Here is a 21,883-nt window from a genome sequence, read left to right as displayed (position 1 = left end):
GCACACACACTTTGAAAAAATAAATAAAAAATGGGGCTATTCTTCCCAATGCAAGAAGGTCTGCAACAGGCCCTGGTGGGCAGCCTGGCTGCAGGGGTGCTGACACGTCCAAGTCACCCTGCCACAAAACAGCAACAAGACCGGGGAACACATGCCTTCATGCTCCGCTATGCCAATGGATCCGACCTACTTCAGCCACCTTCCACAGTCCGGTCTGGTCTTGTCAGCTGAGCAAGTCATGCAAGGCACTCGAGAGAGAGAAAAAAAAAGAAAAAAAAAAAAAAAAAGAGGCCGGGTCGGAGAGGACAACAAATAATAATGACACATCTTTCACCCACCCAGTCCTCGTTCCGGTCCGGGCCGACCACACGCACCGCTATAACCACCCCTCTCTCAACCGGGGAAATCCGGCTTCGTGACACCGATGGAGTCCGCCTCCGCTGCAGCCGCCCTCGGTGAGGAGAAGCCGGGCATGCAAGGGTGCTGCTGCTGAGTGTGTGTGTGTGTGTGTGCAGAAGGAGAAGCACACACATTCACACACACACATTCATGCAAGGGTGCTGCTGCTGAGTGTGTGTGTGTGTGTGTGTGCAGAAGGAGAACCACACACACTCACACACACACATTCATGCAAGGGTGCTGCTGCTGAGTGTGTGTGTGTGCAGAAGGAGAAGCACACACATTCACACACACACACACAAAAAAAGAAAAAAAGCCTGATTAATGTTCGCAACTCACCTCGGAATGCGCTATGGGTTGATTTAAAGGGCCAGTCCGCTGTTTTGTCAGCCTCTCTGCTCTCTCGCTAAGCCCTCACGCCTCCCTTCTCCCCCCCTGAGAGGCGTCTGTCCACTGCACTCCCCTCCCTCCCTCCCTCCCTCCCTCCCTCCCTCCCAGCCGAAGGGTCTCCAGACTACAGCATTTGCAACATAACATGGCCAACCTGCGCGGTTTCACACAACTGCTGAATATAATCATCACAGCACATACTTGACAACCCTTCCGAATTTTCCGGGAGACTCCCGAATTTCAGCGCCTTTCCCGAAAATCTCCCGGGACAAATATTCTCCCGAAAATCTCCCGATTTTCAGCTCCATGCGGACCTGAGTGAGGACAGCCTTTTTTCAAACGGCAGTCAGACAGGGTGACAAGAACTAAATCATCCAGACTAGAGATACATTGTATTATTATGTTTATCTTACCTAAAAATAAATATATCTATTAATTAAAAAAAAAAAAACTAAATACATTTTTACTATATTTTGCTAAAAACATCAAAATTAATTGTATTTTTTCTGACTCCTTATTACATCCAGCCATAGAATTATACATTAAAATAAACATATTGGAAATAATTAATTTTAAATGATCATATTAATTCATTTAAAATGACCATATTTAATTATTAAATTAATTGCTTGTTTATCAACAACTTTAGCATTTTATTCATTACATTTTGAAACTCTCAGAAGCCAAGTTATGTTATATTCCTTAAGATTTATTTATGCAAGTTTGAAGTATCAATTATCTAAACACAGTTTTGTTTGCATATTTTCAGGATGTATATATATATATATATATATATATATATATATATATGCATGTATATATATATATATATATGAATGAAATACTTGACTTGGTGAATTCTAGCTGTCAATATACTCCTCCCCTCTTAACCACGCCCCGCCCTCAACCACGCCCCGTCCCACCCCCGACCACGCCCTCCACCTCCCGAAATCAGAGGTCACAAGGTTGGCAAGTATGCATGCTTGCCAACCCTCCCGAATTTTCCAGGACACTCCCGAAATTCAGCGCCTTTCCCGAAAATCTCCCGGGACAAATATTCTCCCGAAAATCTCCTGATTTTCAGCCGGAGCTGGAGGCCACGCCCCCTCCAGCTCCATGCGGACTGCGGACCTGAGTGAGGACAGCCTTTTTTCAGACGGGAGGACAACAGGGTGACAAGAACTAAATAAACCAGACTAGAGATAAATTGTATTATTATGTTTATCTTACCTAAAAATAAATATATTTATTAATAATTAAAAAAAAAAACTAAATACATTTTTACTATATTTTGCTAAAAATATCAAAATTAATTGTATTTTTATTTTTATTTTTTTCTGACTCCTTATTACATCCAGCCATAGAATTATACATTAAAATAAACATATTTGAAATAATTAATTTTAAATGATCATAATAATTCATTTAAAATGACCATATTTAATTATTAAATTAATTGCTTGTTTATCAACAACTTTAGCATTTTATTCATTACATTTTGAAGCTCTCAGAAGCCAAGTTATGTTATATTCCTTAATATTTATTTATGCAAGTTTGAAGTATCAATTATCTAAACACAGTTTTGTTTGCATATTTTCAGGATGTAGAATGGTGAATTCTAGCTGTCAATATACTCCTCCCCTCTTAACCACGCCCCCCACCCCCTACCCTACCTCCCAAAATCGGAGGTCTCAAGGTTGGCAAGTATGTCACAGCAAGACGCAATCGCTTTTGTTGTCATCCTGCAAGAGATGACGCAGCGAGCTGTTGAAAGAAGGCTTCATCTTATATATAGGGGCCGACAATGGAGGCTTGGATTATAGGGAGATCACAGCCTATCATAGCAAGCCCGTGGGAAAGCCAACGAGCGACGCTCCAATCATCCAAAACCACAAAACATCATCCGAAAGTAAAAAGTTCGGTCACACTTTTCTAGCAGATATATTTCTCAGATTTGACTCATTTTTTCTCACATTTAGCTCATTTGAATCACATTGAAGTTTTCATTTCTTTATTTATCTCCTTCATTGATGTGCATCTTTGATCGATAGACAATTCGACCTCAGAAACTAAACACACATTTACACACCAACGCCTGAGAAGGAGCAGGATGAAGAAAAATCTCATATTTTCCTGCCCCCTTCAACATAATACAGAGTCTTATTCAATGGATATCATACAAACCAAACAAATATATCCAAATATAATGAAAACAAACAAAAAAACACACAAAAAAACACAACAAGTGCAAAACTTCATGGAGTACAAACCGAACAAAAAAAAAGTAATATACACCTCACGGGATGATACAAAACAAATACAAAACCATGCAGACAAAAAAATAATAAAAATAATAAATATAAAGCAAAATGTAAACACTTATGGCTGTCCATATGATCTTATTGTTCTGTCTTTATATATTTTTTCCAATTGGAATATATTTTTACAATCTTTTATCTCATTGTAAAGAGGATTCCATAGTTGAACCCCCACCACTGATATGCACATTTGTTTTAAAGTTGTCCTTGAATACTGATGTTGGAAATGACCTTTTCTTCTACACTCTTCATTCTCAGAAGTGATGACAAACATTTTTTGTAAATTTGCTGGTAATGTTTTACTTTTAGCCTTAAAAATAACACATACCGTATTTTCCGCACCATTAGCCGCACCTAAAAACCACAAATTTACTCAAAAGCTGACAGTGCGGCTTTTAACCCGGTGCGCTTTATATATGGATAAATATTAAGATTCATTTTCATAAAGTTTCGTTCTCGCAACTTCGGTAAACAGCCGCCATCTTTTTTCCCGGTAGAACAGGAAGCGCTTCTTCTTCTACGCAAGCAACCGCCAAGGTAAGCACCCGCCCCCATAGAACAGGAAGCGCTTCTTCTTCTACTGTAAGCAACCACCCGCCCCCGGAAGAAGAAGAAGCGCGGTGCATGCTGGGATATGTGACGTTTCATTTCCATTTGTGTGTTTATGTAAAGACCCCAAAATGGCTCCTATTAAGTGTGTTGTCTGTCTAATTATAAATAATGCAGACGAGGCGTGTTAACTGAGTTCTCAACGTTTACTCACAGCGTGCTCATAACCACATTCTAACTCCCAGCATACAACAACGCTTCTCAGGGCTACCGCGCATGCTCGTCACTATCGTTGCATGCTGGGTAGTGTAGTTGTTATATTTGCTAGCTCATAACATCACATTAAGAGACACGCTTACGCGCTTAATTCAATACTCGCCGTCATTCCGGGTGGATTGACAAAAGACCTCCAGCCGCTAGATATTGGTGTCAACAGGGCATTCGAAGCTAGACTACTAACTGCGTGGGAACAATGGATGACAGAAGGCGAACACACATTCACTAAGACGGAGGCAGCGCCAGACGACGCCAACATCTGCCAGTGGATCGTAAATGCCTGGGCAGATATTTCGGTCACAACTGTGGTCCGAGCTTTCCGGAAGGCAGGATTCACAGAACTGCTGGACAACAGCGACACTGACTCCGATGACTTCGACGAGACGGAACCGGCCATTTTGGATCTCACATTTGCCCAACTTTTCACTTCGGACACCGAAGACGAAGGATTTACGAATGAAGAATAACTTCAGAAAGTGAGCGCTATGTTTATTTTGTGTGTTGTGACATTAACGTTCGAGCAACATTATGTTGCTATTGCTCTGCACTATTTTGAATTTTACTATGTTTGTGATTGCACATTTGCGTACATTTTGGGAGTGAACAGAGTTGTTAGAACGCTGGTTTTTAATATATTATTAAAGTTTGACTGACCTATCTGACTGTTTTTTTGACATTCCCTTTAGCGCAGCGTAGGCGCGGCTTATAGTCCGGGGCGGCTTATTGGTGGACAAAGTTATGAAATATGCCATTCATTGAAGGTGCGGCTAATAATCCGGTGCGCCTTGTAGTGCGGAAAATACGGTACAATTAAATGAAATGTCGACTCTAAATATTGTATCTAAATGTTAAATCTAAATGCTGTATCTAAACCTAAATCTTAAATGTACATCTACAGGACTGTTTCAGAAAATTAGAATATTGTGATAAAGTTCTTTATTTTCTGCAATGCAATTAAAAAAACAAAAATGTCATACATTCTGGATTCATTAGACATCAACTGAAATATTGCAAGCCTTTAATTATTTTAATATTGCTGTTTATGGCATACAGCTTAAGAAAACTCAAAAATCCAATCTCAAAAAATGAGAATATTTCCTCAGACCAAGTAAAAAAAAGATTTATAACAGCAAAACAAAATCAAACATTTGAAAATGTGAATTAATGCACTCAGTACCGGGTTGGGAATCCTTTTGCACGGATTGCTGCACCAATGCGGCGTGGCATGGAGGCAATCAGCCTGTGGCATTGCTGAGGTGTTATGGATGCCCAGGATGCTTCAATAGCGGCCTTTAGCTCATTTGCATTATTGGGTCTGGTGTCTTTCAGCTTCTTCTTCACAATACCTCACAAATTCTCAATGGAGGACAGTAATGCCATGGTCAGTACACCAGTTACTGGTGGTTTTGGCACTGTGGGCAGGTGCCAGATCATGCTGCAAAATGAAATCATCATCTCCATAGAGATTTTCAACAGATGGAAGCATGTATTGTTGTATTGAAACCTAAATCTTAAATCTAAATCTATATGTTAAATCTAAATGTGAGCTCTAAATGTTCAATCTAAACCTAAATGTCAAATCTAAATATTAAATGCAAATCTAAATCTTAAATCTAAACCTGAATGTCAAATCTAAATATTAAATGCAAATATTAATGTTAAATCTAAACCTAAAAGTTAAATCTAAATGTCAAATATAAATCCTAAATCTAAATTTTAAATCTAAACCAAAATGTTAAATTTAAATCTTAACGTTAAATCTAAATCTAAATGTGAGTGCTATATTTCTCGCCAAGTGTAAAAATTAATATTTATAGAATGTCAATATTCCACCAATCCTAGGCCTCTCAGCCGCAAAGCCACGCCCACATCTTTGCCTCTTAGTGCACGACACTCCTCCATGTGAGCTCCAAACATGTGAGTGTTCATGGTGTGTTGCACAAAAACAATTAGACACCCAAACAACTGACGCTGCACTTCCGTGTTGGACAATGAATGGAATTGATTCTCACACCGAGGCATGCAGTCTGTTGGAATACACTTACTTCTATTTGTATGTGTCTTTCTGTCAAGTTCAAACACTGATGACATCTATTAAACAAGACAAGAAGCAAGGAATTAAACAGAAACAGAAGTCAATTTAGCTGAACTTAGGAGAAACGCGTAGACGCTGTACCCTTTACAGTGTCGTCCCACGCTCTGACGAAAGATTGTACGCCTCCCCTTTTATTTGGACTTTCCCTGATTACATGGCAACAGCTGTTTCTAAGGAAGGGGGGTCGTAAACAGCCATCGCCTTTGGTTACAAAACAGTTCAAAGAAAAGGTCGTAAAACAGTTTAAAGAAAAGGTGCCTGGAGGGGGGTCAGGCCCTGCCTCCTCTAAGCTTTGTATATCTCGGGTCACGACAATATCTTCCTGTGGATTACAATAGAAGAAAGAAACCGACGCCTTCATGTTGCTTCCCATCGTACACAGTGGAGTTTTACAAGCCTTCTGCTTGGTAGGATCAAAGACAGCTTGAATCCTCTCGCAGGGCCAGCTGAACTCAATGTAACACAAAGTTTTGTGATAACTTAGATACAATTATTCTGACACTTTCATTATTTCACTGCATGATTGTGTCACTTATGAACATTACATTGCTGTATACAACGCCATCACTGTCATATAAGGTTGCTGCAGCAGCCAGCTGACAGACTCGCATTTGCTTGATTCTCAAGAATTTGCAGACATGTGATTTGACCACAATGAAAAAGCCTGAAAAAATTTCCGGGGGTCTGGGGGCCTTTGTCCCCCGAAGCTCCTGGTTTTTCACCAATTTAACATGCTAAAATTAACAAAGACAGCACCATTTGAAGAAAATATTTGAGTGTTTAAAGACATGAAAACATCATTAATAGAACATACATAACCCAATGATCCTAATGAATCACTGTATATGGTTCAGTCCCAACAGTATTTAGTCACTAAAAAATGATCAGTGGTGTAACAGGTTTGCCAAGATTTATTATTATGCAAAATATATTTTAAAGTTAAGACTATTACATGATATATGCTATCAGAAAGTAGCATTAATGTTGTGATCCGCTGCCCGGATCATATTTTTTATTTACGTTTTCTAGATACTTGTGTTTGTGGTTAGTTTTGGACTCCTTGAGTACCTGTTTTGTACACCTGAGTTTGTTGCCATGGCTGCTTATTATTTTCACCTGCCGCGTTTGTTCCCGACACGCACCTGTTTGTCATCACTGACATTATTATTTAAGTCTGTCCTCCCTGTCATTCGTTCTGGCTTCGTAGTTTGTTTTCGTGCAACAGTTGACGACTTTTGTTCCGGCTCTGTACCTGTTAGCTTCCACGCTAAACTCCTTTTTTACCTTCTAGCTCCCATGCTAGCTCTTTTAGTTTTTGCCTTATGTGCTATGAGCACCCTTTTCTTTGTTTATTCTGAGTTATTTCGTAAATAAATACTTTCTTACCTGCACGCTGTGTCTGACGCCCGTCTGCATTCCTGAGAGAACGAACCCCGCATCACAATGCGCCCAGGTCGTCACAATTAATTGTAAAATACATAACCACTAATAACAAGTCACAGTTTTAATGTATATGCCTAATTGCCTACAAGTTTAGTTATAAATATAACAAAATACCAAATGTAAACATTTCATTCTTTTGGCCAAAATAGGATATACATTTATGAAAATAATTAAACATGTTTAGTATTGTTTACTCATATTTGAAAATAGGAAATAATAATAATGTGAGGACTCTGACATATTGCATGAAACAAGTGTGAAAATATTTACCTTCCACTGACAATATTGTTTCAAGAGACTACATAAGAACTTAATATTACAAAATAGTATTATATGCAAATTTATTTCAAATAAATTGTTAACTGGAATCAATAATGCGACTCTTTGAATTTCTGTAATTTCATAATATATTTTCAAGTGGCTTTTTATTTTTAGAAAAACCCATTTATATTTCGCAAAGCAATAATTGGTTAATATTTAAAACAAACATGCGTATTTCGCAAGCAAATATTTTTTATCTTACCTCATTATTAACAACCCTGTCTGCAACTGAAGTGGCTTGTTTGGGTGGATCTTTCCTCTCGATGTCGATGTAAACAAAGGATGAAGTCCGTAAGGTTTGCTCACTTTCGGTTGACATCCAAAAGTAGCAGCTAGTGAAAAGTTCGTTTTCCTTGCTTCCAGTTGTTTCATATGTTTTTGGCGTTTCGCAAGTACTTCCAAAGCCTTGAAACCTCGTGATCCATAGTCAATATTATCATGACACCACGTGCACAAAACCTTTCCGGGACGATCGATTTTTCGAATAAAATCACCGAACAAAGTCGTAACTTCCTTCTTCCCAACAGTATCAGTGATTTCCCTTTCCATCCAGTCCCATCGAAACTGATTTTTGACATGTTTATCAATTTCTTTTACTCGTAAAGCGTCCTTTCTCTCGAGAACCGACATCGTTTACATATGGAAAATGGCGGTAATAACCATTATGAATGATGACGTTATTAACATGTCCTGATTGGTCACAAGGAACATATTGACCAATCAACTACGGCGTAATATAAACTACATCTCGAATCTTGAATTAGGGTCGGAAAAAAAACAGGAAAAACGGGAGATAATTATTTTTTTTCCCCCCGAGATTAAAAAAGACGGAATTCCGACTTTAGACGGAAAAATCACATGCCTGAATTTGTATTAATTGTGAGCTAAATGGTAAAAACATGGTTAGTGGATGTGAATGAAAGTAATCTTTCCTTCATCTTACTTCCTTTTAAACCACGCTTGACATGCCCATCACTCAGATGGCGGTGCTGTGTCTGCGGGCAGGAAGATGAAAAGGAAACATTAAAGGCGCATATTGGCGTGCCATAGACCAGAGCTGGGCAAATATTTCAACTCGGGGGCCACATTGAGAGAAAAAATGTGTCTGGGGGGCCAATGTGTATGTGTGTATAAATGATATGTACACATTTAGCTGTAAAACTCTGCTGTACAGTATGTGTGTTTGGGTCCTTTTTTTCAGTAACACCAATACCAAAAGTCACAACGTCCGATTGAATTCTAAACAAGTATGACCACCTCAAAAAAACGGAATGGAATTTACATTTTTTTTTACTGAATGGGACATCCAAAATGTACATGAAAATAAAGTGACATTTACTAGATTAACAATGATCAATAAAACACTGAATATTAACAACATATCAACATCGCTCCTCTTTTACTTCTCAGACCAGCTCCTCCATTGTTGCGTATCTTTTACAATCAAGCAAAACACAACAAAAATGTAACAAAATATGAATGCAAAGGGTAAAAAACACATATGATATGATATATTTTCACTTTTATGCAGAAATTTGTTGTAAAAATGTGCTTCCGCATCTGTTCCTGATAGGGATGTCCCGATCCGATATTTGGATCGGATCGGCCGCCGATATTTGCCAAAAAATGCGTATCGGCAAGGCATGGGAAAATGCCGATCCAGATCCAGTTTAAAAAAAACCTCCGGTCCGTGTTTTCCAACGCACCTATCTAAATAATACATTCCACTTTTCTGCTGCTCCCTTATTTCCGTTCCGCATTTTCCAGCACACCTTCAACACATCCACAGGTCTGTGGATTCTCACGCAGTTGCTTTTAGCTGCTGGCATTACACGACAGGCTCTTCTCACTCTTTCCTGTGTCTTCCTCTCACAGACAGCAAGCGCACCTTCTTACACACATCACATACTGTCACGTCATACGTCACATACGTATACGCCCTCCCCGAGCAGAGAGGTAGCATGGCTAACGTTAGCTGAGATGCTAGTGCAGCCGTGCTAGCAACGCTCCCTCTAAGGTGCGCGCTTGTGCAATTGCGCACAGCAAATCTATGCCACGCACAAAATCTAATAAAAAAATAAGCGCATAACAATTTTCGACACACGGACACGACAGAGAAAACAGTTTTCGTCATCATTGTTCAAATATTGTAACGTCTGCCGAGACGCTTATCTCCATTCGGTGCCACATGTCCACACCATCAAAATGCCGAGGCAAACATTTCCACATCAACACCGTATGAAAAAAATTAGTGATTTTTTTAGTTGTGATTTCCTTCTCTGCATGAAAGTTTAAAAGTAGCATATATTAATGCAGTATGAAGAAGAATGTTTTAATGTAGACACATAGAATCATCATACTGCTGTGATTATATGCATCGAGTGTTCATTCAAGGCTAAGGCAAAATATCCACATATATATGGTGTATCGTGACATGGACTAAACATATCCACATATATATGGTGTATCGTGACATGGCCTTAAAATATGGCAATATTAAAAAAAGGCCATATCGCCCAGCCCTAGTTCAATGATGCCATTTCTGTTTGTCATGTATAATTTTGTCTATTTTGTGTTTATTCTTGAATAAACAGGTCAGTTTCTTGTTACCAACCATTGTGTATTATTCAAACTCCCCTAATTCAGCTGGCTAGTTGTTATCAAGAGTACTAAAACCCTTTTCAACATGATTCTGACAACTAAGTAGGCTAAATAACTTTAAACTTCAATACATGCTCGGATAGGCCAGTATCGGTCGGTATCGGTATCGGTCCGTATCGGTATCGGATCGGAAGTGCAAAAACAATATCGGTATCGGATCGGAAGTGCAAAAACCTGGATCGGGACATCCCTAGTTCCTGACACATGCGTTTTGGGGTGGCTGCTCCGAAAACAAACCCCGCCCACTCTGCTTTGTTTCTGGCCTGAGCTGCTGTGACGTATAACTCGTCCAACACTCAAAAGCGCAGATTTCAACCATTGAAGTTCTTTCTATAGTACAAGACTTGCGGTCATTTAAAAACAGCACTGCACATCATAATGGCGGCTACAGTTTTGATGTTAAAGGTCTCAAAAATTACGTCCGGCGGGCCGGATTGAAAATCTAAATGGGCCGCATGTGGCCCGCGGGCCGTATTTTGCCCAGGTCTGCACTAGACAAATGCAACAGAAAAACAACTGCCGAACGTTTTAAAACAAATGCAAACATGTTGCTAATGGAAACAAATCTAACACAAAAGGGATGTAACAATATGAACATTTCATATCATGGTTATTGTTATGTTTGATGTGGGCTTCACGGTGGCAGAGGGGTTAGTGCATCTGCCTCACAATACGAAGGTCCTGAGTAGTCTTGGGTTCAATCCCGGGCTCGGGATCTTTCTGTGTGGAGTTTGCATGTTCTCCCCGTGACTGCGTGGGTTCCCTCCGGGTACTCCGGCTTCCTCCCACTTCCAAAGACATACACCTGGGGATAAGTTGATTGGCAACACTAAATTGGCCCTAGTGTGTGGATGTGAGTGTGAATGTTGTCTGTCTATCTGTGTTGGCCCTGCGATGAGGTGGCGACTTGTCCAGGGTGTACCCCGCCTTCCGCCCGATTGTAGCTGAGATAGGCTCCAGCGCCCCCCGCGACCCCAAAAGGGAATAAGCGGTAGAAAATGGATGGATGGTTATTGTGACCAAAATCACCACAATTATCAATAACATCACAATATTGTTGAATGTGCTAAAACAGTACTTCAACAATGAAATATGTTAACCCAGTTCTACTTATTTTTCAAAATGAATTAACAACAGAGGCATATTATACTTTTCCATGGCAGAAGAATAAATTAAATATTGTTCTGACTTCTTAAAGGGGATCTATTATGCAAAACCAACTGGGGACGACAAAGCGTCTTTTCGTGTCGTCCTCGCCAGTTTCGGGTCCTAAGTGACTGTCAAAGTGTACCAACTTGTCGGAATACCTACTCAGACGTCTTCTGTCCAGGTGAGATGCATTATTTATGATCTACAATAAACTTACAAGGAGCAAGGAAGCGAGGAAGCAGCAGACCACTCGATGATGTAAACATAGGGACTAGGGTTGTACGGTATGTCGGTTTTAGTATAGTACCGCGATACTAATGAATAATTTTTGGTACAATACCGTCTCTGAAACGTACCGGTCACCGGCATCAAAATGTAAACAAACGCCATTGGTGGATCTACACCTAACATCCACTGTAATTTCACCATGAATTGATTAACGTGGACCCCGACTTAAACAAGTTGAAAAACTTATTCGGGTGTTACCATTTAGTGGTCAATTGTACGGAATATGTACTGTACTGTGCAATCTACTAATAAAAGTCTCAATCAATCAATCAATCAATCAATCAAAATGATATAAAGTACAGGCATGTATCTAGTCGATACTACTATCATTACGTTGATATTTTTTGGCATCACAACATCTTCTTTAATTTTTTTAAAATGTATATTATGTTTACAAACTCAGGAAATATGTCCCTGGACACATGAGGACTTTGAATGTGACCAATATATGATCCTGTAACGACTTGGTATCGGATTGATACCTACATTTGTGGTATCATCCAAAACTAATGTAAAGTATCAAACAACAGAAGAATAAGTGATTATTACATTTTAACAGAAGCATAGATAGAACATGTTAAAAGAGAAAGTAAGCAGATATTAACAGAAAATGAACAAGTCGATTAATAATTAATTTTCTACCACATGTCCTTAAAAATGTTGACAAAATAATAGAATGGAAAATGACACAATATGTTACTGCATATGTCAGCAGCTAAATTAGGAGCCTTTGTTTGTTTACTTACTAATAAAACAAAAGTTGTCTTGTATGTTCACTATTTTATGCAAGAACAAACTTGCAATAAGAGACATATATTTAATGTACTGTAAGATTTTTTGTTAAAATAAAGCTAATAATGCAATTTTTTGTGGTCCCCTTTATTTAGAAAAGTACCGAAAAGCAGAGGTGTGGACTCGAGTCACATGACTTGGACTCGAGTCAGACTCGAGTCATGAATTTGATGACTTTAGACTCGACTTGACAAAATGTGAAGAGACTTGCAACTGGACTTAGACTTTAACATCAATGACTTGTGACTTCACTTGGACTTGAGCCTTTTGACTTGACATGACTTGACATGACTTGACATGACTTGCCACTTTCCCCAAAATCCAAAGCTTAAAAAGTTATTTGGGAGCGCTCCGTATTTTTCATTTTCTTCGTCTGTCTATCAGCGTGTTGTTCCTGTCAGCTGGTGTGCTGTCAGTACAACAGCCAATCAAATTAGATTTACGTTGTTTTCATCACACAGCATTCATCCAATCAAATTGCAGGACAACCAATGAACAAGAGTTGTCCAACAACGTGCCAGTGAGAAACAATTATGTTAAAGTTGGTTTCGTTCGGGTATAAAAACTACGACTTGGTCAACAAAAAACGAATTGCCGTATGCAAATCACGCAGTTCGAATATTACAGACGGAGACGCAACAACTTCCAACTTCGTTCGACATTTGAAGTTGCACAAAGAAGGGTAAGTTTTGAATGTAAGATAACGTTTATTGGCTAAGTAACGTGACTTTTATTTGCTGTGTAGTTAAATCAGTGAGGCTGTAAACTCACTGCTAACGTTATAACCATAGACATCTTATAAGTAGACGCAGCATAGAGCGCTACTGCCTACTGGCGCAGACGAGGCGCGGGGCCGCCATCTTGGAGTGGTGATCCGCTCCACTCAGTGCAATTCATTTGGCAGGAGCAATGAACTGTCAGCGCATTTAATTCATTTTACCTCACTGAATACCACTGATTTTCACCCCCTTTTTTGTCATACGTGTAGCTATGATAACAGACACATGTTTTGGCGTGTTTTATTATTCATAGTTTGCTTAACAGTAATATAATATTCTTATACGCTATAAGTGACCAGACGTCCGAGATCAAAACTGGGAATATAATCCCAGAGAAGGGGGAGAAAAACGGTAATCTATTTTTAAATTGAAGAAACAATATGATTAGGTTATATATACATATGTGTGTATCCTACATAAACAATGTATGAATACATTAGATATCTATATATCTTAGGGACCATAGACTGTATCTCTGTTGCTTCAGCAGCAGAGAGTTTATTCTGTCTTGACACTTTGTATTGATATTTTCTATTACATTCTTCCCTTAAATGATAATGTTTGCAGTGATTGTTTTATATGTATTATTTTATGTAAGTCGCTTTGGATAAAAGCGTCTGCCAAATACTTAAACATATATAAACACCTGAAAGTCTTCATATCAGCTAAAACCACCAATCTGTTTCACTGGATTCAGAATAAAACCAAATTCTGTTTAACCCAACAATGTTAGTATTTGAATATTGTTACTTGAAGACTGATTCCTGGTTACAATTATACTGTTAAGAAAGTATTGTCTTATACTTTGCCTAAAATGAGAATGCATCATAATCAGGGGTGGCTGGTGAATTTTGTTTTAGGTGGGGCTGAAAGTTTGTAAAGCAAACCCCTGTAGGGGCGTCATCCTCCCCCAGAAGATTTATTTGTGATTTTCACATACAAATATTGAAGATCTTTGCTCCTTCTCAACTCTGTGGTAATATTATTTTCATAAAATACAACCAATAGTACGTTAATGTTCAATCTCACTTGTGAAAAGTAATCCCCCGATTCCTATTTTCAACAGTCCGCTCATTTGAGCAGGAAAACGCTGAACACCACCATCTTTGATTTCTACCTGTCATCTGTCAGTTTAGGCTGCTCGCCGGCTCCTCATCAGCACTTCAAGATGGCGGCCAAATTGCTCACGTCACAGCAACCAATGCTGCGTCTACTTATAAGATGTCTATGGCTTTAACGTCATTGCAAACACGGCAATCTGTTGCGTCCACTGCAGTTTGCTACCTTATTCATACTTTTTGTCAAGTGATTTTTTTTTAAGCAGGGTTTCATGAGGTACCTATACATAACGTTACGTTAGTCAATGTATCACACACAGTAACATTACGTTAGTCAATGTATCACACACAGTAACGTAACGTTAGACGGCGGTCAGCAGCACCGCGTATTTTAGCCATCTACAAAAAGACAAACATAGTCAAATAAAGGTCAGTTAAAATGTATACTATATTAAGAATATGTGTACATATTGCATAGGGTCCTGACATCTAAAAAGTACAACTCTGTTCATTGTTATGTTCATATATTTGTTATGTTTTTCATGTGTACGCACACATAAACACACATACAGTATGAGATGAGATCAATGAGATAAGGTAAGAACAGGATAGAAACTGCTGTGGAACTAGTTACAATGCAATATGCCATGGAAATACAATGTTAACACTTTTGTGCAAATAAGTACAGTTGCACTTGTTTTTTTTCAAATGTGTTTATTCTGTAAAGGAATGAGTTACATGTTTAAAATGACTGGTTAATAGTGCTATTTTGAAGTGCAATGTCAGCACTATCTTTTTCCCTGCAATTTCAAATGCACTTGTTTTAATAAATAAATACAGCGTTTTAAAAGCATACACAATCTGTGTAAATATATTAGTCTGTGGTTAAATGACTTGAAAGGACTCAAAACTCAAAATGCAGGACTTGGGACTTGACTTGAGACTTTCCAGTCTTGACTTTGGACTTGACTCGGACTTGCCCTGTCTTGACTCGGGACTTGACTCGAGACTTGAGGGTAAAGACTTGAGACTTACTTGTGACTTGCAAAGCAATGACTTGGTCCCACCTCTGCCGAAAAGTATCGGATTAATTTTGGTACCATTGGTATCGGGACAACACCATCACAAAGCTTATTTATGTTATTTTCCATACAATGAAATGAAAAAATAAATTCTGATTTTTGCATGTGTTTTGTTCAGTCAGTTTGAACCAAATTAAGTCAACAATTAGTTTTTTAGTGCATGTAAACATAGTGAGTGTGTATGTGGGGCTGTGATGTTAGGTTTAGGGTGGGCTGGGGTGGGGTGTAGGTCCCTCAGAAGTCTAATAATAGTAATAGTAATGATAATAGTAAACAAGTAATATTAAAGACCGAACTGGGACTACAAACTAAATCTTGTTTCGGGCCACATATATGGCAGTTCTTATAGGGGGAACATGCTTTATCAGTATCATGCTTCAAACCCCGCTTAGTAAAGCTGTGTCCTGCAAGTCACAGTCGGATATTAAACTTTACTCCACAAAACTGAAAAGGTGGCTTAGGGAAAAACAGAAGTTTGAGCACTAGAACTGGATGTAGTATGGACAAATGGACAAATAGGGCCAATTATTTTCAATGTGTTTTTATTTTTGTAATTGTCTTAATCCTATTGTATGTGTTTTACACTTTTATCATCTTTTTTTAAAAGCCTAACCAGGCACAAGGGTTGCAAATTAGCCTGTGGCTATAAGTCTTATGTACTTTGACATCAATTACCTGTTGGTAGTGTGAAGAATGTATATATATATATATATATATATATATATATATATATATATATATATATATATATATATATATATATATATGTATATGCAAGAGTTATTTCTTTCCATTCATAGTCATATTTGAAAACAGCTAGTGTTTTTTCCATTTGTTCTCTTTCTATTTGTCCGCAAGTAAACTGTGTGTGTTACCTTGAAGACTTGGAATGTAGGACTTGGAGTACTCCCTTATATCTTATCAGCATTAAAACAATGAGGCCGTGTTCCTTCCCTGAGAGGTGGGGGCTTTCTTTTTGTGTAAGAAGGAGGCTCTTCCGTATGAGTGTTAGAACAACTTAGGAAGCCGGTATGAATGTATTAGTCTGGGTTGTTCTCCTGAAATTTCAGTAAAACTTGATGATATTCCTATTCTGTCCTGGTGATCCTTCTTACTCAGCAAATATGTCATCCAAAAGAACTTGGGATTGACCAGTAACTTAAATTCCCTTGGAGGAAGAACTGGTCTGACGCAACAGTAGCAATGTTTAATCGTATTGTCCCTGTCAAATAAATACATGAATGAATGAATGAATGCAAAACGTGCTTATTGTAGCCATTATTCTTGACTTCCTCAATTGGATTTTTTAAAAATCAGCACAAATGGCTTTATTGTTTTTGTAAGTTAAAGTGTTTCATATATTGTGCTTCTGAGGTAATGTTGATGATCAATTCTAATCTATTACACCTATTTAATCTTATTTTTCAGTTTAAAAATATTTTTCCTCAAAGTTAAAGTGTTTTATATTTTATGCTACTGAGTTGATGCTGCAATTTGGATTTATAATTATCTATTACAGTGGTTCTTAACCTTGTTGGAGGTACCGAACCCTACCAGTTTCATATGCGCCTTCACCGAACCCGAACCGTAATCATAAAATGATGTTATTATATTAAAGAAATACTGATAAAGATATATTTTACAAACGGAAAGTTACAGGAATGTACACATAATCCCATGTTTACATCTCATTGTGCAACATGTGAATGTTTTAGTTGGAACTAAATGCGATATCTGAAAACACATTATTTCCAAAGCAGGACCCCCACCCAGATATATAATACTAGTACACAACTCATGAAAAACAATATGTTATAGTCATTGTAAGTGGGCCAAAACACTTATATTAGAAAATAATCTCATGGAAATGACTGCTGTCATTTGATTACAATAATAAAACATTGAACTTGTTATTTAGTCAGGTTTGGGACAGGTGTGCTGCAGGTGTGACCACAGTGCATGTGCACGTCGGATGTTGCTCACATGTGCTCCACATGAATGCTCAAGGAGTTTTTGCGTTTGCTCACACATGGAAAATTAGAGGGAGCATTGTTTGGGGGTATTCATAATACGCCGACAGGGAGAAGTTTTTGTTTACACGATGAGTCGGGCGTGTCTTGACCTCCGCCGAACCCCTGAGGCCGACTCACCGAACCCCTAGGGTTCGATCGAACCCAGGTTAAGAACCGCTGATCTATTACGTTTATTTAATCTTACTTACAGTATCATATGGTTCAAGTCAGTTAAAAAATATTTATAGTTTAATATAAATAATGATTTTTTTTTTTCAGGCAAATTGTTGCACTTTAAATATTTTCTGTTACAGTGTTAATACATTTATTCTTTGTTGTAAGTTAAGTTTTATTTCTTTATTTTCTGTTGTCTTGAATGCTACTATGGATACAATGTTCTGCAGAGGTGTATTTATAACATTTTCATAGACAAACTATGTAATAAATCAGAGAGTGGGTGCAACGTGTTTTCTTCTTTTTAGGGAAGGGTGTGACAGAAAATAATTGCAAAGCACTGCTATAGGGCCAGAGGAACTGTTCATTACCTTCCACGAGGGAGCGCTGTGGTTCCACTTGTGGTGCTCCTCATCCACGGCAGGTGGGGCTGGGCCAGCTCCTTCTATTCCTGTCAGGCCCGACACAAACACATTTCGCCCTCGCAGCACTGGGAGTGCTGCTTGTGGACGTGGACTCTCACTTTCACTCCTTCGGTGTTGAGACGTTTTGACCTTGAAGGGTGACACATGGGTGTGGGAGGGCTTCAAGCCACGTCTTGTTGTAGCTTCCGGAAATCTTTGGTCCGACGGCTTCTGGAAGGCACATAAGGGTGGACTGGGATGGGCTATTTATAAGCCTTCATACCGCATTGGCCTCATTTCTACTGATACATGAAGTGATGCTTGTACGTTGCTCTTTCCTTCCTCACCTTTCTCCCCCTCCCATGTGTTGCATTCACCCCCCCCCCCCCCCCCCTCCCCCCTGCATGTGTCATGCCGCAGATGATTACGGCTTGGTTTTCGAACGGAACGAGCCGGTGGAAGCCCCTCACTCATGACTCACCACTAAAAAGATATCAGCCTGCTGCTGACAGGGTCGGCCTTCCTCCGCCCACGCTCATTTTTGGGCCTCTCAAGTCTTTCCCAGATGTCTGCAAGCACAAGAAGATGATCTCATTAAGATCTAGGCAAGAGAGAGGAGGAGGAGGAGGAAGAGGGCGGCGGCGAGGGGCACGTCCCTCTTGTCCATCCGTCATTCGGCGGCGGGAGACCTGTGCGAGTGTTGTAATGCATCCCTGTCCCCAGCGGGGTCACGCCGCGCACGCATGCGACAACCGCCGCCAACGTCACACCGTCGCCATGGAGACGCCAGCGAGCAGATGTTAGGGGTTAACAGGAGGAGGAGGAGGAGGAGGAGGAGGAGACAGCGGATGCGTAGGCTCTCTGCCGCGCTCTTGCCTGCATGGCGCTGAGAATGGATGACGACATGGAGTCGCTTTTTTTTTTTTTTTTTTAATGCACATTCATATGATAATGGCTTTCTTTCCCTGCTGACTGCATGGACTCCTTGTGTGCGTGTGTTACGCTGCTACTTCCTGTTTGCGTCACTAAACCCTCCAAAAGAGTGCCAATGATGGCGGGGAGGGATAACAAAAAAAAACAAAAAACGTCTGGTTTTGGATTTCTTACATTCATGCGGTGCTTCTCAATTATTTTCCGTTACACCCCCCTAGAAAAAAGAAAACATTTTTGCAGGCCTCCCCTCTATTTAATAGACAAAATGATATCGGCACTAGTGTGCCGTAAGATATTGACTGATGTGCCGTGGGAAATTTTGCAATGTCACCTAATTGTTCTAAAAAATATATTTTTGCAAACCAATAATTATAATCTACAACTAAGGCATACTTGCCAACCCTCTCGATTTTCCCGGGAGACTCCCATATTTCAGTGCCCCTCCCGAAAATCTCCCGGGGCAACCATTCTCCCGAATTTCTCCCAATTTCCAAGGGGAACATTATCACCAGACCTATGTAAGCGTCAATATATACCTTGATCCATCCATCCATCTTCTTCCGCTTATCCGAGGTCGGGTCGCGGGGGCAGCAGCCTAAGCAGGGAAGCCCAGACTTCCCTCTCCCCAGCCACTTCGTCCAGCTCTTCCTGTGGGACCCCGAGGTGTTCCCAGGCCAGCCGGGAGACATAGTCTTCCCAACGTGTCCTGGGTCTTCCCCGCGGCCTCCTACCGGTCGGACGTGCCCTAAACACCTCCCTAGGGAGGCGTTCGGGTGGCATCCTGACCAGATGCCCGAACCACCTCATCTGGCTCCTCTCCATGTGGAGGAGCAGCGGCTTTACTTTGAGCTCGTCCCGGATGCCAGAGCTTCTCACCCTATCTCTAAGGGAGAGCCCCGCCACCCGGCGGAGGAAACTCATTTCGGCCGCTTGTACCCGTGATCTTGTCCTTTCGGTCATAACCCAAAGCTCATGACCATAGGTGAGGATGGGAACATAGATCGACCGGTAAATTGAGAGTTTTGCCTTCCGGCTCAGCTCCTTCTTCACCACAACGGATCGATACAGCGTCCGCATTACTGAAGACGCCGCACCGATCCGCCTGTCGATCTCACGATCCACTCTTCCCTCACTCGTGAACAAGACTCCGAGGTACTTGAACTCCTCCACTTGGGGCAAGATCTCCTCCCCAACCCGGAGATGGCACTCCACCCTTTTCCGGGCGAGAACCATGGACTCGGACTTGGAGGTGCTGATTCTCATCCCAGTCGCTTCACACTCGGCTGCGAACCGATCCAGTGAGAGCTGAAGATCCTGGCCAGATGAAGCCATCAGGACCACATCATCTGCAAAAAGCAGAGACCTAATCCTGCAGCCACCAAACCAGATCCCCTCAACGCCTTGACTGCGTCTAGAAATTCTGTCCATAAAAGTTATGAACAGAATCGGTGACAAAGGGCAGCCTTGGCGGAGTCCAACCCTCACTGGAAACGTGTCCGACTTACTGCCGGCAATGCGGACCAAGCTCTGGCACTGATCATACAGGGAGCGGACCGCCACAATCAGACAGTCCGATACCCCGTACTCTCTGTGCACTCCCCACAGGACTTCCCGAGGGACACGGTCGGATGCCTTCTCCAAGTCCACAAAACACATGTAGACCTTGATGTTGCAGAAAAAAGACCATATATTTTTTTAACCGATTTCCGAACTCTAAATGGGTGAATTTTGGCGAATTAAACGCCTTTCTATTATTTGCTCTCGGAGCGATGACGTCACAACGTGGCGTCACATCGGGAAGCAATCCGCCATTTTCTGAAACACCGAGTCAAATCAGCTCTGTTATTTTCCGTTTTTTTGACTGTTTTCCGTACCTTGGAGACATCATGCCTCGTCGGTGTGTTGTCGGAGGGTGTAACAACACCAACAGGGACGGATTCAAGTTGCACCAGTGGCCCAAAGATGCCAAAGTGGCAAGAAATTGGACGTTTGTTCCGCACACTTTACCGACGAAAGCTATGCTACGACAGAGATGGCAAGAATGTGTGGATATCCTGCGACACTCAAAGCAGATGCATTTCCAACCATAAAGTCAAAGAAATCTGCCGCCAGACCCCCGTTGAATCTGCCGGAGTGTGTGAGCAATTCAGGGACAAAGGTCCTCAGTAGCACGGCAAGCAATGGCGGCAGTTTGTTCCCGCAGACGAGCGAGCTAAACCCCCTGGATGTCTTGGCTCACACCGTCCCTTATGCCACCGAAGATGATCAAGAGAAGAATATCGACCCTAGCTTCCCTGGCCTGCTGACATCAACTCCAAAACTGGACAGATCAGCTTTCAGGAAAAGAGCGCAGATGAGGGTATGTCTACAGAATATATTAATTGATGAAAATTGGGCTGTCTGCACTCTCAAAGTGCATGTTGTTGCCAAATGTATTTCATATGCTGTAAACCTAGTTCATAGTTGTTAGTTTCCTTTAATGCCAAACAAACACATACCAATCGTTGGTTAGAAGGCGATCGCCAAATTCGTCCTCGCTTTCTCCCGTGTCGCTGGCTGTCGTGTCGTTTTCGTCGGTTTCGCTTGCATACGGTTCAAACCGATATGGCTCAATAGCTTCAGTTTCTTCTTCAATTTGGTTTTCGCTACCTGCCTCCACACTACAACCATCCGTTTCAATACATGCGTAATCTGTTGAATCGCTTAAGCCGCTGAAATCCGAGTCTGAATCCGAGCTAATGTCGCTATAGCTTGCTGTTC

General features: G+C 40.6%; 1 protein-coding gene across 1 annotated transcript in view; it reads right to left on the bottom strand.

Moving 5' to 3' along the window:
- The window catches only part of gng7 (guanine nucleotide binding protein (G protein), gamma 7), a 50,299-nt gene that overhangs the window by 16,372 nt on the left and 12,044 nt on the right, over positions 1-21,883 (bottom strand). Inside the window, exons 2-3 of the mRNA XM_061968064.2 lie at positions 18,672-18,759; positions 18,158-18,421 (exon numbers count right to left, since the gene is read on the bottom strand). The gene's annotated coding sequence lies outside the window, so the exon portion shown is untranslated. The remainder of the gene's footprint in view (positions 1-18,157; positions 18,422-18,671; positions 18,760-21,883) is intronic.

This window comes from Nerophis lumbriciformis, linkage group LG08 (assembly GCF_033978685.3).
Source record: "Nerophis lumbriciformis linkage group LG08, RoL_Nlum_v2.1, whole genome shotgun sequence".
In the NCBI taxonomy this organism is placed as follows: domain Eukaryota; kingdom Metazoa; phylum Chordata; class Actinopteri; order Syngnathiformes; family Syngnathidae; genus Nerophis; species Nerophis lumbriciformis.
This window is presented reverse-complemented; position numbering and strand designations above follow the sequence as displayed.